The sequence below is a fragment of the Paramormyrops kingsleyae genome, unplaced genomic scaffold, assembly GCF_048594095.1.
Source record: "Paramormyrops kingsleyae isolate MSU_618 unplaced genomic scaffold, PKINGS_0.4 ups31, whole genome shotgun sequence".
NCBI lineage: Eukaryota > Metazoa > Chordata > Actinopteri > Osteoglossiformes > Mormyridae > Paramormyrops > Paramormyrops kingsleyae.
Genome location: NW_027325969.1, coordinates 419,021 through 445,816, shown reverse-complemented (window position 1 = coordinate 445,816; position 26,796 = coordinate 419,021). Strand labels below are relative to the sequence as shown.

Below are 26,796 nucleotides of genomic sequence, written 5' to 3'. Positions count from 1 at the left end.
GCTGGTGAGGGCTGAGCCGCGCCAGCTCCGTCGGCATCCCGCATGCCGGCGCCCGGCGGGGCGCAATTTGTGGGTATCGCTTCTCGGCCTTTTGGCTAAGATCAAGTGTAGTATCTGTTCTTATCAGTTTAATATCTGATACGTCCCCCATGGAGGGGACCACATATTAAACGGATTTTTGGAACAGGGAGCCGGAAGTGGGGCTTGCCCCGTCCGCTCCACGCATCGACCCGGTATTGCAGTGCTTCCGGGAATGGTGCACCTCTACTGCCCCCTGTTGTCGAAAGGCAGAACTGACTGACTGACTGACTGACTGACTGACTGACTGACTGAGTGAGTGAGTGAGTGACTAATAGACTGAGTGCTGTGAGGGGGGGGGCCCTGTCTGTGCGTGGCCCCCGTTTCCCGCCGTTTTTCTTTTTTTTTTTTTTTTTTTTTTTTTTTTTTTTTAAAGGAAGGTGACACACTGTTTGTGCGGTGGACAGCTGCGCTGAGGTAAGGCATGATGTCATCTTTGCCTTTTGAATTTCCCCTCATGTTTGTTAAAATGATTGCTGTCTTTTGAGAGGACAGGAGGACAGGGAGGAGTCGGGGCCCCGAGGACGGCGGCTGCGACGCCCCTGGGCATTCTACTCCGAGCGGGGGCGTCACGCAGGCCCGGCTAACGGCGACGGGCTTGGCGGCGGCCCCATATCGACTCGGGTCTCTCTTCATCCCGTATAAATCTTTCGCCTTTTACTAAAGATTTCCGTGGAGAGGGATAGCGATGAGTTCATGGTATTTTTGGAGGCTCTGCCCAAGCAGAGCTGCACTGCTGCTGTCAAAGGAAGACTGGGCCCGGCTTAGCGGCTGGCGTTAGGTGCCCGGTGGCGCGGCTGTGGTCTCCCTGGATCACGCGTGGACTCGCCGGGCGACACCTGCCAGAGGGGCTGGTGAGGGCTGAGCCGCGCCAGCTCCGTCGGCATCCCGCATGCCGGCGCCCGGCGGGGCGCAATTTGTGGGTATCGCTTCTCGGCCTTTTGGCTAAGATCAAGTGCTGCTTTTTGGAGGGATTTTTATTGCCAGGTTTTTAGTGGAGGCAACAGCGAACCTAAAGCGTGACCAGCAGGTGGCTTGACCGCCGCTGCCACGGGGCTAGCTGTTGTCTCCTTTTAGCGCTTTTTTTATTTTGGGTAGCCCTTGCAAGCCTAACGTGCAGGTTCGGGTGGCTTGACCGCCGTTCCCGCAGGGTGAGCTTGGGGTTTTATTTCCAGCTTTTATTAGTTTAGGCACCCAGCTGGGACACGTCGACTCCCTGCCCGGCTCCCGAGGACTCTCTTGCCCACCATCGCCAGGATGTCCGGGAGCCCACACAGGACCGTCGTAGTCATCCGGCATACAGCAGCCTTCAAGTGGACTCACCAGGAGGAACCGGAGAGTTTCCCGGAGAGACTGACCTTCATCCGGGAGGTGCTCTTCGGCCTCCTGGGACTTACCATGGAAGACATCATCTGTGTGCAGCGCAACCAGTCTTCGGCCTTCTTCTATGTGACTTGCACTACGGAAGAGGGCTACAAGAAGATGCTGGTTGCATGCAGCCGCTTGGAGGAAGAGCTTCGCCGGATGTACTATGACGTGGAGCCACTGTGGAAGCTGGACCGGAGAGTGATCACCGTCCACGTCTTGGACCCCTTTGTTCCAGCTGAAGCGGTGGCTGCCTTCCTGGGCAGGTTTGTCGACGTGGTCCCTGGGCACAGGGACGTGAGAGACCAGCTGGGTGTCTGGACTGGGCGCAGGCAGTTCCGGGTGTGCCTGCGCCCCGACGCTAGCTCCCCTGACGGGTATAGCCACCCACCTGCTCATTTTATGATAGGTCGTTGCAAGGGCTACCTTTTTTACTCCGGGCAACCCTCCTCCTGCCGCTTGTGCCACGGCCTGGGCCACACCGCGGACTCCTGTACCACCATGAAGTGCTGGAGATGCCTGGACGTCGGTCACTTGGCGAAGGACTGCAAGGGCCCCCTCCGGTGTAACCTGTGCAGAGGTGAGGACCATCTGGCTCGGAGCTGCCCTCAGCGCAAACCGTCCTGGGCCGACGCCGTTACCCGGGGCTCGGCTGTGGACGGGGCCCGACAGCAGGCACTGCCGGGCTGCGCTGAGATGCACGGGGGAGCCGAGAGGGGAGCTGGGAACACCGAGGCTCAGCCCTTCGCCAGTGCCGATGGGGAGTCCACGGCCTCCAGTGCTTCTGTGGAGTCCCCAGGTAAGGGTCCATTGGCCGTGGCTGAAAAGCGCGCAACCTCTCCCTCCAGGTTTGTCCAAAGCAGGAGGAGGAAGAAGGCCCGGAGGAACGAGAACACTGCTTTAGGCCGAGAAGCGATTTCCCCTTTTGAGCAGATGGACTTACTAAGTGTTCTGGTCTCCCCACTTGAGAGACGGTCTTATCCAGTGCAGCAGGACATTGCAAATGAATGTTCTTTTTTAGCCACTGTTGAGTCTGGGGGAGACCTTAGTTTTAATGGGGATATGTCTGAGGATGATAATGTTTTACCTTTTTAAAGATTTTAGATTTTCTGCTATATTTATGGATTTAATACTGTTTTAATGGGTGTTGTAATGTTTTGAGTAGTTTCATATTTTAAGATTTGTATGTTATAAGGTGTCTTGTATTATTATGGCAGTAATATGTTTTTGTTAATTATGCTGTTGGATTAAGTTTGTGGGTATAAATGGGTTTTGATATGTGCTATTTTGATTAGTATTGATGTGGGTTTGTTTTAGTTAGTATGTGGAAAATGTTGGGTTTTTATAGTTTTATGTGTTGTTCTTAGATTGTAAGCAGAAATGTTGAATAAAGATGAATTAAAAAAAAAAAAAAAATCTGTTCTTATCAGTTTAATATCTGATACGTCCCCCATGGAGGGGACCACATATTAAACGGATTTTTGGAACAGGGAGCCGGAAGTGGGGCTTGCCCCGTCCGCTCCACGCATCGACCCGGTATTGCAGTGCTTCCGGGAATGGTGCACCTCTACTGCCCCCTGTTGTCGAAAGGCAGAACTGACTGACTGACTGACTGACTGACTGACTGACTGACTGACTGACTGACTGACTGACTGAGTGAGTGAGTGAGTGACTAATAGACTGAGTGCTGTGAGGGGGGGGGCCCTGTCTGTGCGTGGCCCCCGTTTCCCGCCGTTTTTCTTTTTTTTTTTTTTTTTTTTTTTTTTTTTTTTTTTAAAGGAAGGTGACACACTGTTTGTGCGGTGGACAGCTGCGCTGAGGTAAGGCATGATGTCATCTTTGCCTTTTGAATTTCCCCTCATGTTTGTTAAAATGATTGCTGTCTTTTGAGAGGACAGGAGGACAGGGAGGAGTCGGGGCCCCGAGGACGGCGGCTGCGACGCCCCTGGGCATTCTACTCCGAGCGGGGGCGTCACGCAGGCCCGGCTAACGGCGACGGGCTTGGCGGCGGCCCCATATCGACTCGGGTCTCTCTTCATCCCGTATAAATCTTTCGCCTTTTACTAAAGATTTCCGTGGAGAGGGATAGCGATGAGTTCATGGTATTTTTGGAGGCTCTGCCCAAGCAGAGCTGCACTGCTGCTGTCAAAGGAAGACTGGGCCCGGCTTAGCGGCTGGCGTTAGGTGCCCGGTGGCGCGGCTGTGGTCTCCCTGGATCACGCGTGGACTCGCCGGGCGACACCTGCCAGAGGGGCTGGTGAGGGCTGAGCCGCGCCAGCTCCGTCGGCATCCCGCATGCCGGCGCCCGGCGGGGCGCAATTTGTGGGTATCGCTTCTCGGCCTTTTGGCTAAGATCAAGTGTAGTATCTGTTCTTATCAGTTTAATATCTGATACGTCCCCCATGGAGGGGACCACATATTAAACGGATTTTTGGAACAGGGAGCCGGAAGTGGGGCTTGCCCCGTCCGCTCCACGCATCGACCCGGTATTGCAGTGCTTCCGGGAATGGTGCACCTCTACTGCCCCCTGTTGTCGAAAGGCAGAACTGACTGACTGACTGACTGACTGACTGACTGACTGACTGAGTGAGTGAGTGAGTGACTAATAGACTGAGTGCTGTGAGGGGGGGGGCCCTGTCTGTGCGTGGCCCCCGTTTCCCGCCGTTTTTCTTTTTTTTTTTTTTTTTTTTTTTTTTTTTTTTTAAAGGAAGGTGACACACTGTTTGTGCGGTGGACAGCTGCGCTGAGGTAAGGCATGATGTCATCTTTGCCTTTTGAATTTCCCCTCATGTTTGTTAAAATGATTGCTGTCTTTTGAGAGGACAGGAGGACAGGGAGGAGTCGGGGCCCCGAGGACGGCGGCTGCGACGCCCCTGGGCATTCTACTCCGAGCGGGGGCGTCACGCAGGCCCGGCTAACGGCGACGGGCTTGGCGGCGGCCCCATATCGACTCGGGTCTCTCTTCATCCCGTATAAATCTTTCGCCTTTTACTAAAGATTTCCGTGGAGAGGGATAGCGATGAGTTCATGGTATTTTTGGAGGCTCTGCCCAAGCAGAGCTGCACTGCTGCTGTCAAAGGAAGACTGGGCCCGGCTTAGCGGCTGGCGTTAGGTGCCCGGTGGCGCGGCTGTGGTCTCCCTGGATCACGCGTGGACTCGCCGGGCGACACCTGCCAGAGGGGCTGGTGAGGGCTGAGCCGCGCCAGCTCCGTCGGCATCCCGCATGCCGGCGCCCGGCGGGGCGCAATTTGTGGGTATCGCTTCTCGGCCTTTTGGCTAAGATCAAGTGTAGTATCTGTTCTTATCAGTTTAATATCTGATACGTCCCCCATGGAGGGGACCACATATTAAACGGATTTTTGGAACAGGGAGCCGGAAGTGGGGCTTGCCCCGTCCGCTCCACGCATCGACCCGGTATTGCAGTGCTTCCGGGAATGGTGCACCTCTACTGCCCCCTGTTGTCGAAAGGCAGAACTGACTGACTGACTGACTGACTGACTGACTGACTGACTGACTGACTGACTGACTGACTGAGTGAGTGAGTGAGTGACTAATAGACTGAGTGCTGTGAGGGGGGGGGCCCTGTCTGTGCGTGGCCCCCGTTTCCCGCCGTTTTTCTTTTTTTTTTTTTTTTTTTTTTTTTTTTTTTTTAAAGGAAGGTGACACACTGTTTGTGCGGTGGACAGCTGCGCTGAGGTAAGGCATGATGTCATCTTTGCCTTTTGAATTTCCCCTCATGTTTGTTAAAATGATTGCTGTCTTTTGAGAGGACAGGAGGACAGGGAGGAGTCGGGGCCCCGAGGACGGCGGCTGCGACGCCCCTGGGCATTCTACTCCGAGCGGGGGCGTCACGCAGGCCCGGCTAACGGCGACGGGCTTGGCGGCGGCCCCATATCGACTCGGGTCTCTCTTCATCCCGTATAAATCTTTCGCCTTTTACTAAAGATTTCCGTGGAGAGGGATAGCGATGAGTTCATGGTATTTTTGGAGGCTCTGCCCAAGCAGAGCTGCACTGCTGCTGTCAAAGGAAGACTGGGCCCGGCTTAGCGGCTGGCGTTAGGTGCCCGGTGGCGCGGCTGTGGTCTCCCTGGATCACGCGTGGACTCGCCGGGCGACACCTGCCAGAGGGGCTGGTGAGGGCTGAGCCGCGCCAGCTCCGTCGGCATCCCGCATGCCGGCGCCCGGCGGGGCGCAATTTGTGGGTATCGCTTCTCGGCCTTTTGGCTAAGATCAAGTGCTGCTTTTTGGAGGGATTTTTATTGCCAGGTTTTTAGTGGAGGCAACAGCGAACCTAAAGCGTGACCAGCAGGTGGCTTGACCGCCGCTGCCACGGGGCTAGCTGTTGTCTCCTTTTAGCGCTTTTTTTATTTTGGGTAGCCCTTGCAAGCCTAACGTGCAGGTTCGGGTGGCTTGACCGCCGTTCCCGCAGGGTGAGCTTGGGGTTTTATTTCCAGCTTTTATTAGTTTAGGCACCCAGCTGGGACACGTCGACTCCCTGCCCGGCTCCCGAGGACTCTCTTGCCCACCATCGCCAGGATGTCCGGGAGCCCACACAGGACCGTCGTAGTCATCCGGCATACAGCAGCCTTCAAGTGGACTCACCAGGAGGAACCGGAGAGTTTCCCGGAGAGACTGACCTTCATCCGGGAGGTGCTCTTCGGCCTCCTGGGACTTACCATGGAAGACATCATCTGTGTGCAGCGCAACCAGTCTTCGGCCTTCTTCTATGTGACTTGCACTACGGAAGAGGGCTACAAGAAGATGCTGGTTGCATGCAGCCGCTTGGAGGAAGAGCTTCGCCGGATGTACTATGACGTGGAGCCACTGTGGAAGCTGGACCGGAGAGTGATCACCGTCCACGTCTTGGACCCCTTTGTTCCAGCTGAAGCGGTGGCTGCCTTCCTGGGCAGGTTTGTCGACGTGGTCCCTGGGCACAGGGACGTGAGAGACCAGCTGGGTGTCTGGACTGGGCGCAGGCAGTTCCGGGTGTGCCTGCGCCCCGACGCTAGCTCCCCTGACGGGTATAGCCACCCACCTGCTCATTTTATGATAGGTCGTTGCAAGGGCTACCTTTTTTACTCCGGGCAACCCTCCTCCTGCCGCTTGTGCCACGGCCTGGGCCACACCGCGGACTCCTGTACCACCATGAAGTGCTGGAGATGCCTGGACGTCGGTCACTTGGCGAAGGACTGCAAGGGCCCCCTCCGGTGTAACCTGTGCAGAGGTGAGGACCATCTGGCTCGGAGCTGCCCTCAGCGCAAACCGTCCTGGGCCGACGCCGTTACCCGGGGCTCGGCTGTGGACGGGGCCCGACAGCAGGCACTGCCGGGCTGCGCTGAGATGCACGGGGGAGCCGAGAGGGGAGCTGGGAACACCGAGGCTCAGCCCTTCGCCAGTGCCGATGGGGAGTCCACGGCCTCCAGTGCTTCTGTGGAGTCCCCAGGTAAGGGTCCATTGGCCGTGGCTGAAAAGCGCGCAACCTCTCCCTCCAGGTTTGTCCAAAGCAGGAGGAGGAAGAAGGCCCGGAGGAACGAGAACACTGCTTTAGGCCGAGAAGCGATTTCCCCTTTTGAGCAGATGGACTTACTAAGTGTTCTGGTCTCCCCACTTGAGAGACGGTCTTATCCAGTGCAGCAGGACATTGCAAATGAATGTTCTTTTTTAGCCACTGTTGAGTCTGGGGGAGACCTTAGTTTTAATGGGGATATGTCTGAGGATGATAATGTTTTACCTTTTTAAAGATTTTAGATTTTCTGCTATATTTATGGATTTAATACTGTTTTAATGGGTGTTGTAATGTTTTGAGTAGTTTCATATTTTAAGATTTGTATGTTATAAGGTGTCTTGTATTATTATGGCAGTAATATGTTTTTGTTAATTATGCTGTTGGATTAAGTTTGTGGGTATAAATGGGTTTTGATATGTGCTATTTTGATTAGTATTGATGTGGGTTTGTTTTAGTTAGTATGTGGAAAATGTTGGGTTTTTATAGTTTTATGTGTTGTTCTTAGATTGTAAGCAGAAATGTTGAATAAAGATGAATTAAAAAAAAAAAAAAAATCTGTTCTTATCAGTTTAATATCTGATACGTCCCCCATGGAGGGGACCACATATTAAACGGATTTTTGGAACAGGGAGCCGGAAGTGGGGCTTGCCCCGTCCGCTCCACGCATCGACCCGGTATTGCAGTGCTTCCGGGAATGGTGCACCTCTACTGCCCCCTGTTGTCGAAAGGCAGAACTGACTGACTGACTGACTGACTGACTGACTGACTGACTGACTGACTGACTGACTGACTGAGTGAGTGAGTGAGTGACTAATAGACTGAGTGCTGTGAGGGGGGGGGCCCTGTCTGTGCGTGGCCCCCGTTTCCCGCCGTTTTTCTTTTTTTTTTTTTTTTTTTTTTTTTTTTTTTTTTTTAAAGGAAGGTGACACACTGTTTGTGCGGTGGACAGCTGCGCTGAGGTAAGGCATGATGTCATCTTTGCCTTTTGAATTTCCCCTCATGTTTGTTAAAATGATTGCTGTCTTTTGAGAGGACAGGAGGACAGGGAGGAGTCGGGGCCCCGAGGACGGCGGCTGCGACGCCCCTGGGCATTCTACTCCGAGCGGGGGCGTCACGCAGGCCCGGCTAACGGCGACGGGCTTGGCGGCGGCCCCATATCGACTCGGGTCTCTCTTCATCCCGTATAAATCTTTCGCCTTTTACTAAAGATTTCCGTGGAGAGGGATAGCGATGAGTTCATGGTATTTTTGGAGGCTCTGCCCAAGCAGAGCTGCACTGCTGCTGTCAAAGGAAGACTGGGCCCGGCTTAGCGGCTGGCGTTAGGTGCCCGGTGGCGCGGCTGTGGTCTCCCTGGATCACGCGTGGACTCGCCGGGCGACACCTGCCAGAGGGGCTGGTGAGGGCTGAGCCGCGCCAGCTCCGTCGGCATCCCGCATGCCGGCGCCCGGCGGGGCGCAATTTGTGGGTATCGCTTCTCGGCCTTTTGGCTAAGATCAAGTGTAGTATCTGTTCTTATCAGTTTAATATCTGATACGTCCCCCATGGAGGGGACCACATATTAAACGGATTTTTGGAACAGGGAGCCGGAAGTGGGGCTTGCCCCGTCCGCTCCACGCATCGACCCGGTATTGCAGTGCTTCCGGGAATGGTGCACCTCTACTGCCCCCTGTTGTCGAAAGGCAGAACTGACTGACTGACTGACTGACTGACTGACTGACTGACTGACTGAGTGAGTGAGTGAGTGACTAATAGACTGAGTGCTGTGAGGGGGGGGGCCCTGTCTGTGCGTGGCCCCCGTTTCCCGCCGTTTTTCTTTTTTTTTTTTTTTTTTTTTTTTTTTTTTTTTAAAGGAAGGTGACACACTGTTTGTGCGGTGGACAGCTGCGCTGAGGTAAGGCATGATGTCATCTTTGCCTTTTGAATTTCCCCTCATGTTTGTTAAAATGATTGCTGTCTTTTGAGAGGACAGGAGGACAGGGAGGAGTCGGGGCCCCGAGGACGGCGGCTGCGACGCCCCTGGGCATTCTACTCCGAGCGGGGGCGTCACGCAGGCCCGGCTAACGGCGACGGGCTTGGCGGCGGCCCCATATCGACTCGGGTCTCTCTTCATCCCGTATAAATCTTTCGCCTTTTACTAAAGATTTCCGTGGAGAGGGATAGCGATGAGTTCATGGTATTTTTGGAGGCTCTGCCCAAGCAGAGCTGCACTGCTGCTGTCAAAGGAAGACTGGGCCCGGCTTAGCGGCTGGCGTTAGGTGCCCGGTGGCGCGGCTGTGGTCTCCCTGGATCACGCGTGGACTCGCCGGGCGACACCTGCCAGAGGGGCTGGTGAGGGCTGAGCCGCGCCAGCTCCGTCGGCATCCCGCATGCCGGCGCCCGGCGGGGCGCAATTTGTGGGTATCGCTTCTCGGCCTTTTGGCTAAGATCAAGTGTAGTATCTGTTCTTATCAGTTTAATATCTGATACGTCCCCCATGGAGGGGACCACATATTAAACGGATTTTTGGAACAGGGAGCCGGAAGTGGGGCTTGCCCCGTCCGCTCCACGCATCGACCCGGTATTGCAGTGCTTCCGGGAATGGTGCACCTCTACTGCCCCCTGTTGTCGAAAGGCAGAACTGACTGACTGACTGACTGACTGACTGACTGACTGACTGACTGACTGACTGACTGAGTGAGTGAGTGAGTGACTAATAGACTGAGTGCTGTGAGGGGGGGGGCCCTGTCTGTGCGTGGCCCCCGTTTCCCGCCGTTTTTCTTTTTTTTTTTTTTTTTTTTTTTTTTTTTTTTTTTTTAAAGGAAGGTGACACACTGTTTGTGCGGTGGACAGCTGCGCTGAGGTAAGGCATGATGTCATCTTTGCCTTTTGAATTTCCCCTCATGTTTGTTAAAATGATTGCTGTCTTTTGAGAGGACAGGAGGACAGGGAGGAGTCGGGGCCCCGAGGACGGCGGCTGCGACGCCCCTGGGCATTCTACTCCGAGCGGGGGCGTCACGCAGGCCCGGCTAACGGCGACGGGCTTGGCGGCGGCCCCATATCGACTCGGGTCTCTCTTCATCCCGTATAAATCTTTCGCCTTTTACTAAAGATTTCCGTGGAGAGGGATAGCGATGAGTTCATGGTATTTTTGGAGGCTCTGCCCAAGCAGAGCTGCACTGCTGCTGTCAAAGGAAGACTGGGCCCGGCTTAGCGGCTGGCGTTAGGTGCCCGGTGGCGCGGCTGTGGTCTCCCTGGATCACGCGTGGACTCGCCGGGCGACACCTGCCAGAGGGGCTGGTGAGGGCTGAGCCGCGCCAGCTCCGTCGGCATCCCGCATGCCGGCGCCCGGCGGGGCGCAATTTGTGGGTATCGCTTCTCGGCCTTTTGGCTAAGATCAAGTGTAGTATCTGTTCTTATCAGTTTAATATCTGATACGTCCCCCATGGAGGGGACCACATATTAAACGGATTTTTGGAACAGGGAGCCGGAAGTGGGGCTTGCCCCGTCCGCTCCACGCATCGACCCGGTATTGCAGTGCTTCCGGGAATGGTGCACCTCTACTGCCCCCTGTTGTCGAAAGGCAGAACTGACTGACTGACTGACTGACTGACTGACTGACTGACTGACTGACTGACTGACTGACTGAGTGAGTGAGTGAGTGACTAATAGACTGAGTGCTGTGAGGGGGGGGGCCCTGTCTGTGCGTGGCCCCCGTTTCCCGCCGTTTTTCTTTTTTTTTTTTTTTTTTTTTTTTTTTTTTTTTTAAAGGAAGGTGACACACTGTTTGTGCGGTGGACAGCTGCGCTGAGGTAAGGCATGATGTCATCTTTGCCTTTTGAATTTCCCCTCATGTTTGTTAAAATGATTGCTGTCTTTTGAGAGGACAGGAGGACAGGGAGGAGTCGGGGCCCCGAGGACGGCGGCTGCGACGCCCCTGGGCATTCTACTCCGAGCGGGGGCGTCACGCAGGCCCGGCTAACGGCGACGGGCTTGGCGGCGGCCCCATATCGACTCGGGTCTCTCTTCATCCCGTATAAATCTTTCGCCTTTTACTAAAGATTTCCGTGGAGAGGGATAGCGATGAGTTCATGGTATTTTTGGAGGCTCTGCCCAAGCAGAGCTGCACTGCTGCTGTCAAAGGAAGACTGGGCCCGGCTTAGCGGCTGGCGTTAGGTGCCCGGTGGCGCGGCTGTGGTCTCCCTGGATCACGCGTGGACTCGCCGGGCGACACCTGCCAGAGGGGCTGGTGAGGGCTGAGCCGCGCCAGCTCCGTCGGCATCCCGCATGCCGGCGCCCGGCGGGGCGCAATTTGTGGGTATCGCTTCTCGGCCTTTTGGCTAAGATCAAGTGTAGTATCTGTTCTTATCAGTTTAATATCTGATACGTCCCCCATGGAGGGGACCACATATTAAACGGATTTTTGGAACAGGGAGCCGGAAGTGGGGCTTGCCCCGTCCGCTCCACGCATCGACCCGGTATTGCAGTGCTTCCGGGAATGGTGCACCTCTACTGCCCCCTGTTGTCGAAAGGCAGAACTGACTGACTGACTGACTGACTGACTGACTGACTGACTGAGTGAGTGAGTGAGTGACTAATAGACTGAGTGCTGTGAGGGGGGGGGCCCTGTCTGTGCGTGGCCCCCGTTTCCCGCCGTTTTTCTTTTTTTTTTTTTTTTTTTTTTTTTTTTTTTTTAAAGGAAGGTGACACACTGTTTGTGCGGTGGACAGCTGCGCTGAGGTAAGGCATGATGTCATCTTTGCCTTTTGAATTTCCCCTCATGTTTGTTAAAATGATTGCTGTCTTTTGAGAGGACAGGAGGACAGGGAGGAGTCGGGGCCCCGAGGACGGCGGCTGCGACGCCCCTGGGCATTCTACTCCGAGCGGGGGCGTCACGCAGGCCCGGCTAACGGCGACGGGCTTGGCGGCGGCCCCATATCGACTCGGGTCTCTCTTCATCCCGTATAAATCTTTCGCCTTTTACTAAAGATTTCCGTGGAGAGGGATAGCGATGAGTTCATGGTATTTTTGGAGGCTCTGCCCAAGCAGAGCTGCACTGCTGCTGTCAAAGGAAGACTGGGCCCGGCTTAGCGGCTGGCGTTAGGTGCCCGGTGGCGCGGCTGTGGTCTCCCTGGATCACGCGTGGACTCGCCGGGCGACACCTGCCAGAGGGGCTGGTGAGGGCTGAGCCGCGCCAGCTCCGTCGGCATCCCGCATGCCGGCGCCCGGCGGGGCGCAATTTGTGGGTATCGCTTCTCGGCCTTTTGGCTAAGATCAAGTGTAGTATCTGTTCTTATCAGTTTAATATCTGATACGTCCCCCATGGAGGGGACCACATATTAAACGGATTTTTGGAACAGGGAGCCGGAAGTGGGGCTTGCCCCGTCCGCTCCACGCATCGACCCGGTATTGCAGTGCTTCCGGGAATGGTGCACCTCTACTGCCCCCTGTTGTCGAAAGGCAGAACTGACTGACTGACTGACTGACTGACTGACTGACTGACTGAGTGAGTGAGTGAGTGACTAATAGACTGAGTGCTGTGAGGGGGGGGGCCCTGTCTGTGCGTGGCCCCCGTTTCCCGCCGTTTTTCTTTTTTTTTTTTTTTTTTTTTTTTTTTTTTTTTTTAAAGGAAGGTGACACACTGTTTGTGCGGTGGACAGCTGCGCTGAGGTAAGGCATGATGTCATCTTTGCCTTTTGAATTTCCCCTCATGTTTGTTAAAATGATTGCTGTCTTTTGAGAGGACAGGAGGACAGGGAGGAGTCGGGGCCCCGAGGACGGCGGCTGCGACGCCCCTGGGCATTCTACTCCGAGCGGGGGCGTCACGCAGGCCCGGCTAACGGCGACGGGCTTGGCGGCGGCCCCATATCGACTCGGGTCTCTCTTCATCCCGTATAAATCTTTCGCCTTTTACTAAAGATTTCCGTGGAGAGGGATAGCGATGAGTTCATGGTATTTTTGGAGGCTCTGCCCAAGCAGAGCTGCACTGCTGCTGTCAAAGGAAGACTGGGCCCGGCTTAGCGGCTGGCGTTAGGTGCCCGGTGGCGCGGCTGTGGTCTCCCTGGATCACGCGTGGACTCGCCGGGCGACACCTGCCAGAGGGGCTGGTGAGGGCTGAGCCGCGCCAGCTCCGTCGGCATCCCGCATGCCGGCGCCCGGCGGGGCGCAATTTGTGGGTATCGCTTCTCGGCCTTTTGGCTAAGATCAAGTGTAGTATCTGTTCTTATCAGTTTAATATCTGATACGTCCCCCATGGAGGGGACCACATATTAAACGGATTTTTGGAACAGGGAGCCGGAAGTGGGGCTTGCCCCGTCCGCTCCACGCATCGACCCGGTATTGCAGTGCTTCCGGGAATGGTGCACCTCTACTGCCCCCTGTTGTCGAAAGGCAGAACTGACTGACTGACTGACTGACTGACTGACTGACTGACTGACTGACTGACTGACTGACTGAGTGAGTGAGTGAGTGACTAATAGACTGAGTGCTGTGAGGGGGGGGGCCCTGTCTGTGCGTGGCCCCCGTTTCCCGCCGTTTTTCTTTTTTTTTTTTTTTTTTTTTTTTTTTTTTTTTTTTTTTTTTAAAGGAAGGTGACACACTGTTTGTGCGGTGGACAGCTGCGCTGAGGTAAGGCATGATGTCATCTTTGCCTTTTGAATTTCCCCTCATGTTTGTTAAAATGATTGCTGTCTTTTGAGAGGACAGGAGGACAGGGAGGAGTCGGGGCCCCGAGGACGGCGGCTGCGACGCCCCTGGGCATTCTACTCCGAGCGGGGGCGTCACGCAGGCCCGGCTAACGGCGACGGGCTTGGCGGCGGCCCCATATCGACTCGGGTCTCTCTTCATCCCGTATAAATCTTTCGCCTTTTACTAAAGATTTCCGTGGAGAGGGATAGCGATGAGTTCATGGTATTTTTGGAGGCTCTGCCCAAGCAGAGCTGCACTGCTGCTGTCAAAGGAAGACTGGGCCCGGCTTAGCGGCTGGCGTTAGGTGCCCGGTGGCGCGGCTGTGGTCTCCCTGGATCACGCGTGGACTCGCCGGGCGACACCTGCCAGAGGGGCTGGTGAGGGCTGAGCCGCGCCAGCTCCGTCGGCATCCCGCATGCCGGCGCCCGGCGGGGCGCAATTTGTGGGTATCGCTTCTCGGCCTTTTGGCTAAGATCAAGTGTAGTATCTGTTCTTATCAGTTTAATATCTGATACGTCCCCCATGGAGGGGACCACATATTAAACGGATTTTTGGAACAGGGAGCCGGAAGTGGGGCTTGCCCCGTCCGCTCCACGCATCGACCCGGTATTGCAGTGCTTCCGGGAATGGTGCACCTCTACTGCCCCCTGTTGTCGAAAGGCAGAACTGACTGACTGACTGACTGACTGACTGACTGACTGACTGACTGACTGACTGAGTGAGTGAGTGAGTGACTAATAGACTGAGTGCTGTGAGGGGGGGGGCCCTGTCTGTGCGTGGCCCCCGTTTCCCGCCGTTTTTCTTTTTTTTTTTTTTTTTTTTTTTTTTTTTTTTTTTTTTTTTTAAAGGAAGGTGACACACTGTTTGTGCGGTGGACAGCTGCGCTGAGGTAAGGCATGATGTCATCTTTGCCTTTTGAATTTCCCCTCATGTTTGTTAAAATGATTGCTGTCTTTTGAGAGGACAGGAGGACAGGGAGGAGTCGGGGCCCCGAGGACGGCGGCTGCGACGCCCCTGGGCATTCTACTCCGAGCGGGGGCGTCACGCAGGCCCGGCTAACGGCGACGGGCTTGGCGGCGGCCCCATATCGACTCGGGTCTCTCTTCATCCCGTATAAATCTTTCGCCTTTTACTAAAGATTTCCGTGGAGAGGGATAGCGATGAGTTCATGGTATTTTTGGAGGCTCTGCCCAAGCAGAGCTGCACTGCTGCTGTCAAAGGAAGACTGGGCCCGGCTTAGCGGCTGGCGTTAGGTGCCCGGTGGCGCGGCTGTGGTCTCCCTGGATCACGCGTGGACTCGCCGGGCGACACCTGCCAGAGGGGCTGGTGAGGGCTGAGCCGCGCCAGCTCCGTCGGCATCCCGCATGCCGGCGCCCGGCGGGGCGCAATTTGTGGGTATCGCTTCTCGGCCTTTTGGCTAAGATCAAGTGTAGTATCTGTTCTTATCAGTTTAATATCTGATACGTCCCCCATGGAGGGGACCACATATTAAACGGATTTTTGGAACAGGGAGCCGGAAGTGGGGCTTGCCCCGTCCGCTCCACGCATCGACCCGGTATTGCAGTGCTTCCGGGAATGGTGCACCTCTACTGCCCCCTGTTGTCGAAAGGCAGAACTGACTGACTGACTGACTGACTGACTGACTGACTGACTGACTGACTGACTGACTGAGTGAGTGAGTGAGTGACTAATAGACTGAGTGCTGTGAGGGGGGGGGCCCTGTCTGTGCGTGGCCCCCGTTTCCCGCCGTTTTTCTTTTTTTTTTTTTTTTTTTTTTTTTTTTTTTTTTTTTTTTTTAAAGGAAGGTGACACACTGTTTGTGCGGTGGACAGCTGCGCTGAGGTAAGGCATGATGTCATCTTTGCCTTTTGAATTTCCCCTCATGTTTGTTAAAATGATTGCTGTCTTTTGAGAGGACAGGAGGACAGGGAGGAGTCGGGGCCCCGAGGACGGCGGCTGCGACGCCCCTGGGCATTCTACTCCGAGCGGGGGCGTCACGCAGGCCCGGCTAACGGCGACGGGCTTGGCGGCGGCCCCATATCGACTCGGGTCTCTCTTCATCCCGTATAAATCTTTCGCCTTTTACTAAAGATTTCCGTGGAGAGGGATAGCGATGAGTTCATGGTATTTTTGGAGGCTCTGCCCAAGCAGAGCTGCACTGCTGCTGTCAAAGGAAGACTGGGCCCGGCTTAGCGGCTGGCGTTAGGTGCCCGGTGGCGCGGCTGTGGTCTCCCTGGATCACGCGTGGACTCGCCGGGCGACACCTGCCAGAGGGGCTGGTGAGGGCTGAGCCGCGCCAGCTCCGTCGGCATCCCGCATGCCGGCGCCCGGCGGGGCGCAATTTGTGGGTATCGCTTCTCGGCCTTTTGGCTAAGATCAAGTGTAGTATCTGTTCTTATCAGTTTAATATCTGATACGTCCCCCATGGAGGGGACCACATATTAAACGGATTTTTGGAACAGGGAGCCGGAAGTGGGGCTTGCCCCGTCCGCTCCACGCATCGACCCGGTATTGCAGTGCTTCCGGGAATGGTGCACCTCTACTGCCCCCTGTTGTCGAAAGGCAGAACTGACTGACTGACTGACTGACTGACTGACTGACTGACTGACTGACTGAGTGAGTGAGTGAGTGAGTGACTAATAGACTGAGTGCTGTGAGGGGGGGGGCCCTGTCTGTGCGTGGCCCCCGTTTCCCGCCGTTTTTCTTTTTTTTTTTTTTTTTTTTTTTTTTTTTTTTTTTTTTTTTAAAGGAAGGTGACACACTGTTTGTGCGGTGGACAGCTGCGCTGAGGTAAGGCATGATGTCATCTTTGCCTTTTGAATTTCCCCTCATGTTTGTTAAAATGATTGCTGTCTTTTGAGAGGACAGGAGGACAGGGAGGAGTCGGGGCCCCGAGGACGGCGGCTGCGACGCCCCTGGGCATTCTACTCCGAGCGGGGGCGTCACGCAGGCCCGGCTAACGGCGACGGGCTTGGCGGCGGCCCCATATCGACTCGGGTCTCTCTTCATCCCGTATAAATCTTTCGCCTTTTACTAAAGATTTCCGTGGAGAGGGATAGCGATGAGTTCATGGTATTTTTGGAGGCTCTGCCCAAGCAGAGCTGCACTGCTGCTGTCAAAGGAAGACTGGGCCCGGCTTAGCGGCTGGCGTTAGGTGCCCGGTGGCGCGGCTGTGGTCTCCCTGGATCACGCGTGGACTCGCCGGGCGACACCTGCCAGAGGGGCTGGTGAGGGCTGAGCCGCGCCAGCTCCGTCGGCATCCCGCATGCCGGCGCCCGGCGGGGCGCAATTTGTGGGTATCGCTTCTCGGCCTTTTGGCTAAGATCAAGTGTAGTATCTGTTCTTATCAGTTTAATATCTGATACGTCCCCCATGGAGGGGACCACATATTAAACGGATTTTTGGAACAGGGAGCCGGAAGTGGGGCTTGCCCCGTCCGCTCCACGCATCGACCCGGTATTGCAGTGCTTCCGGGAATGGTGCACCTCTACTGCCCCCTGTTGTCGAAAGGCAGAACTGACTGACTGACTGACTGACTGACTGAGTGAGTGAGTGAGTGACTAATAGACTGAGTGCTGTGAGGGGGGGGGCCCTGTCTGTGCGTGGCCCCCGTTTCCCGCCGTTTTTCTTTTTTTTTTTTTTTTTTTTTTTTTTTTTTTTTTTTAAAGGAAGGTGACACACTGTTTGTGCGGTGGACAGCTGCGCTGAGGTAAGGCATGATGTCATCTTTGCCTTTTGAATTTCCCCTCATGTTTGTTAAAATGATTGCTGTCTTTTGAGAGGACAGGAGGACAGGGAGGAGTCGGGGCCCCGAGGACGGCGGCTGCGACGCCCCTGGGCATTCTACTCCGAGCGGGGGCGTCACGCAGGCCCGGCTAACGGCGACGGGCTTGGCGGCGGCCCCATATCGACTCGGGTCTCTCTTCATCCCGTATAAATCTTTCGCCTTTTACTAAAGATTTCCGTGGAGAGGGATAGCGATGAGTTCATGGTATTTTTGGAGGCTCTGCCCAAGCAGAGCTGCACTGCTGCTGTCAAAGGAAGACTGGGCCCGGCTTAGCGGCTGGCGTTAGGTGCCCGGTGGCGCGGCTGTGGTCTCCCTGGATCACGCGTGGACTCGCCGGGCGACACCTGCCAGAGGGGCTGGTGAGGGCTGAGCCGCGCCAGCTCCGTCGGCATCCCGCATGCCGGCGCCCGGCGGGGCGCAATTTGTGGGTATCGCTTCTCGGCCTTTTGGCTAAGATCAAGTGTAGTATCTGTTCTTATCAGTTTAATATCTGATACGTCCCCCATGGAGGGGACCACATATTAAACGGATTTTTGGAACAGGGAGCCGGAAGTGGGGCTTGCCCCGTCCGCTCCACGCATCGACCCGGTATTGCAGTGCTTCCGGGAATGGTGCACCTCTACTGCCCCCTGTTGTCGAAAGGCAGAACTGACTGACTGACTGACTGACTGACTGACTGACTGACTGACTGACTGACTGACTGAGTGAGTGAGTGAGTGACTAATAGACTGAGTGCTGTGAGGGGGGGGGCCCTGTCTGTGCGTGGCCCCCGTTTCCCGCCGTTTTTCTTTTTTTTTTTTTTTTTTTTTTTTTTTTTTTTTTTTTTTTTTAAAGGAAGGTGACACACTGTTTGTGCGGTGGACAGCTGCGCTGAGGTAAGGCATGATGTCATCTTTGCCTTTTGAATTTCCCCTCATGTTTGTTAAAATGATTGCTGTCTTTTGAGAGGACAGGAGGACAGGGAGGAGTCGGGGCCCCGAGGACGGCGGCTGCGACGCCCCTGGGCATTCTACTCCGAGCGGGGGCGTCACGCAGGCCCGGCTAACGGCGACGGGCTTGGCGGCGGCCCCATATCGACTCGGGTCTCTCTTCATCCCGTATAAATCTTTCGCCTTTTACTAAAGATTTCCGTGGAGAGGGATAGCGATGAGTTCATGGTATTTTTGGAGGCTCTGCCCAAGCAGAGCTGCACTGCTGCTGTCAAAGGAAGACTGGGCCCGGCTTAGCGGCTGGCGTTAGGTGCCCGGTGGCGCGGCTGTGGTCTCCCTGGATCACGCGTGGACTCGCCGGGCGACACCTGCCAGAGGGGCTGGTGAGGGCTGAGCCGCGCCAGCTCCGTCGGCATCCCGCATGCCGGCGCCCGGCGGGGCGCAATTTGTGGGTATCGCTTCTCGGCCTTTTGGCTAAGATCAAGTGTAGTATCTGTTCTTATCAGTTTAATATCTGATACGTCCCCCATGGAGGGGACCACATATTAAACGGATTTTTGGAACAGGGAGCCGGAAGTGGGGCTTGCCCCGTCCGCTCCACGCATCGACCCGGTATTGCAGTGCTTCCGGGAATGGTGCACCTCTACTGCCCCCTGTTGTCGAAAGGCAGAACTGACTGACTGACTGACTGACTGACTGACTGACTGACTGACTGACTGAGTGAGTGAGTGAGTGAGTGACTAATAGACTGAGTGCTGTGAGGGGGGGGGCCCTGTCTGTGCGTGGCCCCCGTTTCCCGCCGTTTTTCTTTTTTTTTTTTTTTTTTTTTTTTTTTTTTTTTTTTTTTTTTAAAGGAAGGTGACACACTGTTTGTGCGGTGGACAGCTGCGCTGAGGTAAGGCATGATGTCATCTTTGCCTTTTGAATTTCCCCTCATGTTTGTTAAAATGATTGCTGTCTTTTGAGAGGACAGGAGGACAGGGAGGAGTCGGGGCCCCGAGGACGGCGGCTGCGACGCCCCTGGGCATTCTACTCCGAGCGGGGGCGTCACGCAGGCCCGGCTAACGGCGACGGGCTTGGCGGCGGCCCCATATCGACTCGGGTCTCTCTTCATCCCGTATAAATCTTTCGCCTTTTACTAAAGATTTCCGTGGAGAGGGATAGCGATGAGTTCATGGTATTTTTGGAGGCTCTGCCCAAGCAGAGCTGCACTGCTGCTGTCAAAGGAAGACTGGGCCCGGCTTAGCGGCTGGCGTTAGGTGCCCGGTGGCGCGGCTGTGGTCTCCCTGGATCACGCGTGGACTCGCCGGGCGACACCTGCCAGAGGGGCTGGTGAGGGCTGAGCCGCGCCAGCTCCGTCGGCATCCCGCATGCCGGCGCCCGGCGGGGCGCAATTTGTGGGTATCGCTTCTCGGCCTTTTGGCTAAGATCAAGTGTAGTATCTGTTCTTATCAGTTTAATATCTGATACGTCCCCCATGGAGGGGACCACATATTAAACGGATTTTTGGAACAGGGAGCCGGAAGTGGGGCTTGCCCCGTCCGCTCCACGCATCGACCCGGTATTGCAGTGCTTCCGGGAATGGTGCACCTCTACTGCCCCCTGTTGTCGAAAGGCAGAACTGACTGACTGACTGACTGACTGACTGAGTGAGTGAGTGAGTGACTAATAGACTGAGTGCTGTGAGGGGGGGGGCCCTGTCTGTGCGTGGCCCCCGTTTCCCGCCGTTTTTCTTTTTTTTTTTTTTTTTTTTTTTTTTTTTTTTTTTTAAAGGAAGGTGACACACTGTTTGTGCGGTGGACAGCTGCGCTGAGGTAAGGCATGATGTCATCTTTGCCTTTTGAATTTCCCCTCATGTTTGTTAAAATGATTGCTGTCTTTTGAGAGGACAGGAGGACAGGGAGGAGTCGGGGCCCCGAGGACGGCGGCTGCGACGCCCCTGGGCATTCTACTCCGAGCGGGGGCGTCACGCAGGCCCGGCTAACGGCGACGGGCTTGGCGGCGGCCCCATATCGACTCGGGTCTCTCTTCATCCCGTATAAATCTTTCGCCTTTTACTAAAGATTTCCGTGGAGAGGGATAGCGATGAGTTCATGGTATTTTTGGAGGCTCTGCCCAAGCAGAGCTGCACTGCTGCTGTCAAAGGAAGACTGGGCCCGGCTTAGCGGCTGGCGTTAGGTGCCCGGTGGCGCGGCTGTGGTCTCCCTGGATCACGCGTGGACTCGCCGGGCGACACCTGCCAGAGGGGCTGGTGAGGGCTGAGCCGCGCCAGCTCCGTCGGCATCCCGCATGCCGGCGCCCGGCGGGGCGCAATTTGTGGGTATCGCTTCTCGGCCTTTTGGCTAAGATCAAGTGTAGTATCTGTTCTTATCAGTTTAATATCTGATACGTCCCCCATGGAGGGGACCACATATTAAACGGATTTTTGGAACAGGGAGCCGGAAGTGGGGCTTGCCCCGTCCGCTCCACGCATCGACCCGGTATTGCAGTGCTTCCGGGAATGGTGCACCTCTACTGCCCCCTGTTGTCGAAAGGCAGAACTGACTGACTGACTGACTGACTGACTGACTGACTGACTGAGTGAGTGAGTGAGTGACTAATAGACTGAGTGCTGTGAGGGGGGGGGCCCTGTCTGTGCGTGGCCCCCGTTTCCCGCCGTTTTTCTTTTTTTTTTTTTTTTTTTTTTTTTTTTTTTTTTTAAAGGAAGGTGACACACTGTTTGTGCGGTGGACAGCTGCGCTGAGGTAAGGCATGATGTCATCTTTGCCTTTTGAATTTCCCCTCATGTTTGTTAAAATGATTGCTGTCTTTTGAGAGGACAGGAGGACAGGGAGGAGTCGGGGCCCCGAGGACGGCGGCTGCGACGCCCCTGGGCATTCTACTCCGAGCGGGGGCGTCACGCAGGCCCGGCTAACGGCGACGGGCTTGGCGGCGGCCCCATATCGACTCGGGTCTCTCTTCATCCCGTATAAATCTTTCGCCTTTTACTAAAGATTTCCGTGGAGAGGGATAGCGATGAGTTCATGGTATTTTTGGAGGCTCTGCCCAAGCAGAGCTGCACTGCTGCTGTCAAAGGAAGACTGGGCCCGGCTTAGCGGCTGGCGTTAGGTGCCCGGTGGCGCGGCTGTGGTCTCCCTGGATCACGCGTGGACTCGCCGGGCGACACCTGCCAGAGGGGCTGGTGAGGGCTGAGCCGCGCCAGCTCCGTCGGCATCCCGCATGCCGGCGCCCGGCGGGGCGCAATTTGTGGGTATCGCTTCTCGGCCTTTTGGCTAAGATCAAGTGTAGTATCTGTTCTTATCAGTTTAATATCTGATACGTCCCCCATGGAGGGGACCACATATTAAACGGATTTTTGGAACAGGGAGCCGGAAGTGGGGCTTGCCCCGTCCGCTCCACGCATCGACCCGGTATTGCAGTGCTTCCGGGAATGGTGCACCTCTACTGCCCCCTGTTGTCGAAAGGCAGAACTGACTGACTGACTGACTGACTGACTGACTGACTGACTGACTGACTGACTGACTGACTGACTGACTGAGTGAGTGAGTGAGTGACTAATAGACTGAGTGCTGTGAGGGGGGGGGCCCTGTCTGTGCGTGGCCCCCGTTTCCCGCCGTTTTTCTTTTTTTTTTTTTTTTTTTTTTTTTTTTTTAAAGGAAGGTGACACACTGTTTGTGCGGTGGACAGCTGCGCTGAGGTAAGGCATGATGTCATCTTTGCCTTTTGAATTTCCCCTCATGTTTGTTAAAATGATTGCTGTCTTTTGAGAGGACAGGAGGACAGGGAGGAGTCGGGGCCCCGAGGACGGCGGCTGCGACGCCCCTGGGCATTCTACTCCGAGCGGGGGCGTCACGCAGGCCCGGCTAACGGCGACGGGCTTGGCGGCGGCCCCATATCGACTCGGGTCTCTCTTCATCCCGTATAAATCTTTCGCCTTTTACTAAAGATTTCCGTGGAGAGGGATAGCGATGAGTTCATGGTATTTTTGGAGGCTCTGCCCAAGCAGAGCTGCACTGCTGCTGTCAAAGGAAGACTGGGCCCGGCTTAGCGGCTGGCGTTAGGTGCCCGGTGGCGCGGCTGTGGTCTCCCTGGATCACGCGTGGACTCGCCGGGCGACACCTGCCAGAGGGGCTGGTGAGGGCTGAGCCGCGCCAGCTCCGTCGGCATCCCGCATGCCGGCGCCCGGCGGGGCGCAATTTGTGGGTATCGCTTCTCGGCCTTTTGGCTAAGATCAAGTGTAGTATCTGTTCTTATCAGTTTAATATCTGATACGTCCCCCATGGAGGGGACCACATATTAAACGGATTTTTGGAACAGGGAGCCGGAAGTGGGGCTTGCCCCGTCCGCTCCACGCATCGACCCGGTATTGCAGTGCTTCCGGGAATGGTGCACCTCTACTGCCCCCTGTTGTCGAAAGGCAGAACTGACTGACTGACTGACTGACTGACTGACTGACTGACTGACTGACTGACTGACTGACTGACTGACTGAGTGAGTGAGTGAGTGACTAATAGACTGAGTGCTGTGAGGGGGGGGGCCCTGTCTGTGCGTGGCCCCCGTTTCCCGCCGGTTTTCTTTTTTTTTTTTTTTTTTTTAAAGGAAGGTGACACACTGTTTGTGCGGTGGACAGCTGCGCTGAGGTAAGGCATGATGTCATCTTTGCCTTTTGAATTTCCCCTCATGTTTGTTAAAATGATTGCTGTCTTTTGAGAGGACAGGAGGACAGGGAGGAGTCGGGGCCCCGAGGACGGCGGCTGCGACGCCCCTGGGCATTCTACTCCGAGCGGGGGCGTCACGCAGGCCCGGCTAACGGCGACGGGCTTGGCGGCGGCCCCATATCGACTCGGGTCTCTCTTCATCCCGTATAAATCTTTCGCCTTTTACTAAAGATTTCCGTGGAGAGGGATAGCGATGAGTTCATGGTATTTTTGGAGGCTCTGCCCAAGCAGAGCTGCACTGCTGCTGTCAAAGGAAGACTGGGCCCGGCTTAGCGGCTGGCGTTAGGTGCCCGGTGGCGCGGCTGTGGTCTCCCTGGATCACGCGTGGACTCGCCGGGCGACACCTGCCAGAGGGGCTGGTGAGGGCTGAGCCGCGCCAGCTCCGTCGGCATCCCGCATGCCGGCGCCCGGCGGGGCGCAATTTGTGGGTATCGCTTCTCGGCCTTTTGGCTAAGATCAAGTGCTGCTTTTTGGAGGGATTTTTATTGCCAGGTTTTTAGTGGAGGCAACAGCGAACCTAAAGCGTGACCAGCAGGTGGCTTGACCGCCGCTGCCACGGGGCTAGCTGTTGTCTCCTTTTAGCGCTTTTTTTATTTTGGGTAGCCCTTGCAAGCCTAACGTGCAGGTTCGGGTGGCTTGACCGCCGTTCCCGCAGGGTGAGCTTGGGGTTTTATTTCCAGCTTTTATTAGTTTAGGCACCCAGCTGGGACACGTCGACTCCCTGCCCGGCTCCCGAGGACTCTCTTGCCCACCATCGCCAGGATGTCCGGGAGCCCACACAGGACCGTCGTAGTCATCCGGCATACAGCAGCCTTCAAGTGGACTCACCAGGAGGAACCGGAGAGTTTCCCGGAGAGACTGACCTTCATCCGGGAGGTGCTCTTCGGCCTCCTGGGACTTACCATGGAAGACATCATCTGTGTGCAGCGCAACCAGTCTTCGGCCTTCTTCTATGTGACTTGCACTACGGAAGAGGGCTACAAGAAGATGCTGGTTGCATGCAGCCGCTTGGAGGAAGAGCTTCGCCGGATGTACTATGACGTGGAGCCACTGTGGAAGCTGGACCGGAGAGTGATCACCGTCCACGTCTTGGACCCCTTTGTTCCAGCTGAAGCGGTGGCTGCCTTCCTGGGCAGGTTTGTCGACGTGGTCCCTGGGCACAGGGACGTGAGAGACCAGCTGGGTGTCTGGACTGGGCGCAGGCAGTTCCGGGTGTGCCTGCGCCCCGACGCTAGCTCCCCTGACGGGTATAGCCACCCACCTGCTCATTTTATGATAGGTCGTTGCAAGGGCTACCTTTTTTACTCCGGGCAACCCTCCTCCTGCCGCTTGTGCCACGGCCTGGGCCACACCGCGGACTCCTGTACCACCATGAAGTGCTGGAGATGCCTGGACGTCGGTCACTTGGCGAAGGACTGCAAGGGCCCCCTCCGGTGTAACCTGTGCAGAGGTGAGGACCATCTGGCTCGGAGCTGCCCTCAGCGCAAACCGTCCTGGGCCGACGCCGTTACCCGGGGCTCGGCTGTGGACGGGGCCCGACAGCAGGCACTGCCGGGCTGCGCTGAGATGCACGGGGGAGCCGAGAGGGGAGCTGGGAACACCGAGGCTCAGCCCTTCGCCAGTGCCGATGGGGAGTCCACGGCCTCCAGTGCTTCTGTGGAGTCCCCAGGTAAGGGTCCATTGGCCGTGGCTGAAAAGCGCGCAACCTCTCCCTCCAGGTTTGTCCAAAGCAGGAGGAGGAAGAAGGCCCGGAGGAACGAGAACACTGCTTTAGGCCGAGAAGCGATTTCCCCTTTTGAGCAGATGGACTTACTAAGTGTTCTGGTCTCCCCACTTGAGAGACGGTCTTATCCAGTGCAGCAGGACATTGCAAATGAATGTTCTTTTTTAGCCACTGTTGAGTCTGGGGGAGACCTTAGTTTTAATGGGGATATGTCTGAGGATGATAATGTTTTACCTTTTTAAAGATTTTAGATTTTCTGCTATATTTATGGATTTAATACTGTTTTAATGGGTGTTGTAATGTTTTGAGTAGTTTCATATTTTAAGATTTGTATGTTATAAGGTGTCTTGTATTATTATGGCAGTAATATGTTTTTGTTAATTATGCTGTTGGATTAAGTTTGTGGGTATAAATGGGTTTTGATATGTGCTATTTTGATTAGTATTGATGTGGGTTTGTTTTAGTTAGTATGTGGAAAATGTTGGGTTTTTATAGTTTTATGTGTTGTTCTTAGATTGTAAGCAGAAATGTTGAATAAAGATGAATTAAAAAAAAAAAAAAAATCTGTTCTTATCAGTTTAATATCTGATACGTCCCCCATGGAGGGGACCACATATTAAACGGATTTTTGGAACAGGGAGCCGGAAGTGGGGCTTGCCCCGTCCGCTCCACGCATCGACCCGGTATTGCAGTGCTTCCGGGAATGGTGCACCTCTACTGCCCCCTGTTGTCGAAAGGCAGAACTGACTGACTGACTGACTGACTGACTGACTGACTGACTGACTGACTGACTGACTGACTGAGTGAGTGAGTGAGTGACTAATAGACTGAGTGCTGTGAGGGGGGGGGCCCTGTCTGTGCGTGGCCCCCGTTTCCCGCCGTTTTTCTTTTTTTTTTTTTTTTTTTTTTTTTTTTTTTTTTTTAAAGGAAGGTGACACACTGTTTGTGCGGTGGACAGCTGCGCTGAGGTAAGGCATGATGTCATCTTTGCCTTTTGAATTTCCCCTCATGTTTGTTAAAATGATTGCTGTCTTTTGAGAGGACAGGAGGACAGGGAGGAGTCGGGGCCCCGAGGACGGCGGCTGCGACGCCCCTGGGCATTCTACTCCGAGCGGGGGCGTCACGCAGGCCCGGCTAACGGCGACGGGCTTGGCGGCGGCCCCATATCGACTCGGGTCTCTCTTCATCCCGTATAAATCTTTCGCCTTTTACTAAAGATTTCCGTGGAGAGGGATAGCGATGAGTTCATGGTATTTTTGGAGGCTCTGCCCAAGCAGAGCTGCACTGCTGCTGTCAAAGGAAGACTGGGCCCGGCTTAGCGGCTGGCGTTAGGTGCCCGGTGGCGCGGCTGTGGTCTCCCTGGATCACGCGTGGACTCGCCGGGCGACACCTGCCAGAGGGGCTGGTGAGGGCTGAGCCGCGCCAGCTCCGTCGGCATCCCGCATGCCGGCGCCCGGCGGGGCGCAATTTGTGGGTATCGCTTCTCGGCCTTTTGGCTAAGATCAAGTGTAGTATCTGTTCTTATCAGTTTAATATCTGATACGTCCCCCATGGAGGGGACCACATATTAAACGGATTTTTGGAACAGGGAGCCGGAAGTGGGGCTTGCCCCGTCCGCTCCACGCATCGACCCGGTATTGCAGTGCTTCCGGGAATGGTGCACCTCTACTGCCCCCTGTTGTCGAAAGGCAGAACTGACTGACTGACTGACTGACTGACTGACTGACTGACTGAGTGAGTGAGTGAGTGACTAATAGACTGAGTGCTGTGAGGGGGGGGGCCCTGTCTGTGCGTGGCCCCCGTTTCCCGCCGTTTTTCTTTTTTTTTTTTTTTTTTTTTTTTTTTTTTTTTTTAAAGGAAGGTGACACACTGTTTGTGCGGTGGACAGCTGCGCTGAGGTAAGGCATGATGTCATCTTTGCCTTTTGAATTTCCCCTCATGTTTGTTAAAATGATTGCTGTCTTTTGAGAGGACAGGAGGACAGGGAGGAGTCGGGGCCCCGAGGACGGCGGCTGCGACGCCCCTGG

The 26,796-nt window shown here is 55.3% G+C and overlaps 42 non-coding genes and 3 pseudogenes across 42 annotated transcripts; all 45 read left to right on the top strand.

The window, feature by feature from the left end:
* The first annotated feature begins 75 nt into the window (after window positions 1-75).
* Window positions 76-267, top strand: LOC140585092 (U2 spliceosomal RNA). The gene has a single exon (XR_011987052.1). It is a non-coding gene; the product is annotated as a U2 spliceosomal RNA (small nuclear RNA).
* A 427-nt stretch (window positions 268-694) lies between these two features.
* On the top strand, window positions 695-808 carry LOC140584553 (U5 spliceosomal RNA). The gene has a single exon (XR_011986515.1). It is a non-coding gene; the product is annotated as a U5 spliceosomal RNA (small nuclear RNA).
* Window positions 809-2,787: 1,979 nt separating this feature from the next.
* On the top strand, window positions 2,788-3,013 carry LOC140584162 (U2 spliceosomal RNA; annotated as a pseudogene).
* Window positions 3,014-3,462: 449 nt separating this feature from the next.
* Window positions 3,463-3,576, top strand: LOC140584551 (U5 spliceosomal RNA). The gene has a single exon (XR_011986513.1). It is a non-coding gene; the product is annotated as a U5 spliceosomal RNA (small nuclear RNA).
* Window positions 3,577-3,771: 195 nt separating this feature from the next.
* LOC140585090 (U2 spliceosomal RNA) lies at window positions 3,772-3,963 on the top strand. Its single transcript, XR_011987050.1, has one exon. It is a non-coding gene; the product is annotated as a U2 spliceosomal RNA (small nuclear RNA).
* A 427-nt stretch (window positions 3,964-4,390) lies between these two features.
* On the top strand, window positions 4,391-4,504 carry LOC140584550 (U5 spliceosomal RNA). Its single transcript, XR_011986512.1, has one exon. It is a non-coding gene; the product is annotated as a U5 spliceosomal RNA (small nuclear RNA).
* A 195-nt stretch (window positions 4,505-4,699) lies between these two features.
* LOC140585089 (U2 spliceosomal RNA) lies at window positions 4,700-4,891 on the top strand. Its single transcript, XR_011987049.1, has one exon. It is a non-coding gene; the product is annotated as a U2 spliceosomal RNA (small nuclear RNA).
* Window positions 4,892-5,338: 447 nt separating this feature from the next.
* On the top strand, window positions 5,339-5,452 carry LOC140584549 (U5 spliceosomal RNA). The gene has a single exon (XR_011986511.1). It is a non-coding gene; the product is annotated as a U5 spliceosomal RNA (small nuclear RNA).
* Window positions 5,453-7,431: 1,979 nt separating this feature from the next.
* LOC140584161 (U2 spliceosomal RNA) lies at window positions 7,432-7,657 on the top strand (annotated as a pseudogene).
* A 450-nt stretch (window positions 7,658-8,107) lies between these two features.
* LOC140584548 (U5 spliceosomal RNA) lies at window positions 8,108-8,221 on the top strand. Its single transcript, XR_011986510.1, has one exon. It is a non-coding gene; the product is annotated as a U5 spliceosomal RNA (small nuclear RNA).
* Window positions 8,222-8,416: 195 nt separating this feature from the next.
* On the top strand, window positions 8,417-8,608 carry LOC140585088 (U2 spliceosomal RNA). The gene has a single exon (XR_011987048.1). It is a non-coding gene; the product is annotated as a U2 spliceosomal RNA (small nuclear RNA).
* A 431-nt stretch (window positions 8,609-9,039) lies between these two features.
* LOC140584547 (U5 spliceosomal RNA) lies at window positions 9,040-9,153 on the top strand. The gene has a single exon (XR_011986509.1). It is a non-coding gene; the product is annotated as a U5 spliceosomal RNA (small nuclear RNA).
* Window positions 9,154-9,348: 195 nt separating this feature from the next.
* On the top strand, window positions 9,349-9,540 carry LOC140585087 (U2 spliceosomal RNA). The gene has a single exon (XR_011987047.1). It is a non-coding gene; the product is annotated as a U2 spliceosomal RNA (small nuclear RNA).
* A 447-nt stretch (window positions 9,541-9,987) lies between these two features.
* On the top strand, window positions 9,988-10,101 carry LOC140584545 (U5 spliceosomal RNA). Its single transcript, XR_011986507.1, has one exon. It is a non-coding gene; the product is annotated as a U5 spliceosomal RNA (small nuclear RNA).
* Window positions 10,102-10,296: 195 nt separating this feature from the next.
* Window positions 10,297-10,488, top strand: LOC140585086 (U2 spliceosomal RNA). The gene has a single exon (XR_011987046.1). It is a non-coding gene; the product is annotated as a U2 spliceosomal RNA (small nuclear RNA).
* Window positions 10,489-10,936: 448 nt separating this feature from the next.
* Window positions 10,937-11,050, top strand: LOC140584544 (U5 spliceosomal RNA). The gene has a single exon (XR_011986506.1). It is a non-coding gene; the product is annotated as a U5 spliceosomal RNA (small nuclear RNA).
* A 195-nt stretch (window positions 11,051-11,245) lies between these two features.
* LOC140585085 (U2 spliceosomal RNA) lies at window positions 11,246-11,437 on the top strand. The gene has a single exon (XR_011987045.1). It is a non-coding gene; the product is annotated as a U2 spliceosomal RNA (small nuclear RNA).
* A 427-nt stretch (window positions 11,438-11,864) lies between these two features.
* LOC140584543 (U5 spliceosomal RNA) lies at window positions 11,865-11,978 on the top strand. The gene has a single exon (XR_011986505.1). It is a non-coding gene; the product is annotated as a U5 spliceosomal RNA (small nuclear RNA).
* Window positions 11,979-12,173: 195 nt separating this feature from the next.
* LOC140585084 (U2 spliceosomal RNA) lies at window positions 12,174-12,365 on the top strand. Its single transcript, XR_011987044.1, has one exon. It is a non-coding gene; the product is annotated as a U2 spliceosomal RNA (small nuclear RNA).
* A 429-nt stretch (window positions 12,366-12,794) lies between these two features.
* On the top strand, window positions 12,795-12,908 carry LOC140584542 (U5 spliceosomal RNA). The gene has a single exon (XR_011986504.1). It is a non-coding gene; the product is annotated as a U5 spliceosomal RNA (small nuclear RNA).
* Window positions 12,909-13,103: 195 nt separating this feature from the next.
* Window positions 13,104-13,295, top strand: LOC140585083 (U2 spliceosomal RNA). Its single transcript, XR_011987043.1, has one exon. It is a non-coding gene; the product is annotated as a U2 spliceosomal RNA (small nuclear RNA).
* A 456-nt stretch (window positions 13,296-13,751) lies between these two features.
* LOC140584541 (U5 spliceosomal RNA) lies at window positions 13,752-13,865 on the top strand. Its single transcript, XR_011986503.1, has one exon. It is a non-coding gene; the product is annotated as a U5 spliceosomal RNA (small nuclear RNA).
* A 195-nt stretch (window positions 13,866-14,060) lies between these two features.
* LOC140585082 (U2 spliceosomal RNA) lies at window positions 14,061-14,252 on the top strand. The gene has a single exon (XR_011987042.1). It is a non-coding gene; the product is annotated as a U2 spliceosomal RNA (small nuclear RNA).
* A 448-nt stretch (window positions 14,253-14,700) lies between these two features.
* LOC140584539 (U5 spliceosomal RNA) lies at window positions 14,701-14,814 on the top strand. The gene has a single exon (XR_011986501.1). It is a non-coding gene; the product is annotated as a U5 spliceosomal RNA (small nuclear RNA).
* Window positions 14,815-15,009: 195 nt separating this feature from the next.
* On the top strand, window positions 15,010-15,201 carry LOC140585081 (U2 spliceosomal RNA). Its single transcript, XR_011987041.1, has one exon. It is a non-coding gene; the product is annotated as a U2 spliceosomal RNA (small nuclear RNA).
* Window positions 15,202-15,653: 452 nt separating this feature from the next.
* Window positions 15,654-15,767, top strand: LOC140584538 (U5 spliceosomal RNA). Its single transcript, XR_011986500.1, has one exon. It is a non-coding gene; the product is annotated as a U5 spliceosomal RNA (small nuclear RNA).
* Window positions 15,768-15,962: 195 nt separating this feature from the next.
* On the top strand, window positions 15,963-16,154 carry LOC140585079 (U2 spliceosomal RNA). Its single transcript, XR_011987039.1, has one exon. It is a non-coding gene; the product is annotated as a U2 spliceosomal RNA (small nuclear RNA).
* Window positions 16,155-16,601: 447 nt separating this feature from the next.
* Window positions 16,602-16,715, top strand: LOC140584537 (U5 spliceosomal RNA). The gene has a single exon (XR_011986499.1). It is a non-coding gene; the product is annotated as a U5 spliceosomal RNA (small nuclear RNA).
* Window positions 16,716-16,910: 195 nt separating this feature from the next.
* LOC140585078 (U2 spliceosomal RNA) lies at window positions 16,911-17,102 on the top strand. The gene has a single exon (XR_011987038.1). It is a non-coding gene; the product is annotated as a U2 spliceosomal RNA (small nuclear RNA).
* Window positions 17,103-17,520: 418 nt separating this feature from the next.
* LOC140584536 (U5 spliceosomal RNA) lies at window positions 17,521-17,634 on the top strand. The gene has a single exon (XR_011986498.1). It is a non-coding gene; the product is annotated as a U5 spliceosomal RNA (small nuclear RNA).
* A 195-nt stretch (window positions 17,635-17,829) lies between these two features.
* Window positions 17,830-18,021, top strand: LOC140585077 (U2 spliceosomal RNA). The gene has a single exon (XR_011987037.1). It is a non-coding gene; the product is annotated as a U2 spliceosomal RNA (small nuclear RNA).
* A 452-nt stretch (window positions 18,022-18,473) lies between these two features.
* Window positions 18,474-18,587, top strand: LOC140584535 (U5 spliceosomal RNA). The gene has a single exon (XR_011986497.1). It is a non-coding gene; the product is annotated as a U5 spliceosomal RNA (small nuclear RNA).
* Window positions 18,588-18,782: 195 nt separating this feature from the next.
* Window positions 18,783-18,974, top strand: LOC140585076 (U2 spliceosomal RNA). The gene has a single exon (XR_011987036.1). It is a non-coding gene; the product is annotated as a U2 spliceosomal RNA (small nuclear RNA).
* A 448-nt stretch (window positions 18,975-19,422) lies between these two features.
* LOC140584534 (U5 spliceosomal RNA) lies at window positions 19,423-19,536 on the top strand. The gene has a single exon (XR_011986496.1). It is a non-coding gene; the product is annotated as a U5 spliceosomal RNA (small nuclear RNA).
* Window positions 19,537-19,731: 195 nt separating this feature from the next.
* Window positions 19,732-19,923, top strand: LOC140585075 (U2 spliceosomal RNA). Its single transcript, XR_011987035.1, has one exon. It is a non-coding gene; the product is annotated as a U2 spliceosomal RNA (small nuclear RNA).
* A 418-nt stretch (window positions 19,924-20,341) lies between these two features.
* LOC140584533 (U5 spliceosomal RNA) lies at window positions 20,342-20,455 on the top strand. The gene has a single exon (XR_011986495.1). It is a non-coding gene; the product is annotated as a U5 spliceosomal RNA (small nuclear RNA).
* Window positions 20,456-20,650: 195 nt separating this feature from the next.
* LOC140585074 (U2 spliceosomal RNA) lies at window positions 20,651-20,842 on the top strand. The gene has a single exon (XR_011987034.1). It is a non-coding gene; the product is annotated as a U2 spliceosomal RNA (small nuclear RNA).
* A 429-nt stretch (window positions 20,843-21,271) lies between these two features.
* On the top strand, window positions 21,272-21,385 carry LOC140584532 (U5 spliceosomal RNA). Its single transcript, XR_011986494.1, has one exon. It is a non-coding gene; the product is annotated as a U5 spliceosomal RNA (small nuclear RNA).
* A 195-nt stretch (window positions 21,386-21,580) lies between these two features.
* Window positions 21,581-21,772, top strand: LOC140585073 (U2 spliceosomal RNA). The gene has a single exon (XR_011987033.1). It is a non-coding gene; the product is annotated as a U2 spliceosomal RNA (small nuclear RNA).
* Window positions 21,773-22,224: 452 nt separating this feature from the next.
* LOC140584531 (U5 spliceosomal RNA) lies at window positions 22,225-22,338 on the top strand. The gene has a single exon (XR_011986493.1). It is a non-coding gene; the product is annotated as a U5 spliceosomal RNA (small nuclear RNA).
* A 195-nt stretch (window positions 22,339-22,533) lies between these two features.
* Window positions 22,534-22,725, top strand: LOC140585072 (U2 spliceosomal RNA). The gene has a single exon (XR_011987032.1). It is a non-coding gene; the product is annotated as a U2 spliceosomal RNA (small nuclear RNA).
* Window positions 22,726-23,167: 442 nt separating this feature from the next.
* Window positions 23,168-23,281, top strand: LOC140584530 (U5 spliceosomal RNA). Its single transcript, XR_011986492.1, has one exon. It is a non-coding gene; the product is annotated as a U5 spliceosomal RNA (small nuclear RNA).
* Window positions 23,282-25,260: 1,979 nt separating this feature from the next.
* Window positions 25,261-25,486, top strand: LOC140584160 (U2 spliceosomal RNA; annotated as a pseudogene).
* A 450-nt stretch (window positions 25,487-25,936) lies between these two features.
* Window positions 25,937-26,050, top strand: LOC140584528 (U5 spliceosomal RNA). The gene has a single exon (XR_011986490.1). It is a non-coding gene; the product is annotated as a U5 spliceosomal RNA (small nuclear RNA).
* A 195-nt stretch (window positions 26,051-26,245) lies between these two features.
* On the top strand, window positions 26,246-26,437 carry LOC140585071 (U2 spliceosomal RNA). The gene has a single exon (XR_011987031.1). It is a non-coding gene; the product is annotated as a U2 spliceosomal RNA (small nuclear RNA).
* The last annotated feature ends 359 nt before the right edge of the window (window positions 26,438-26,796 follow it).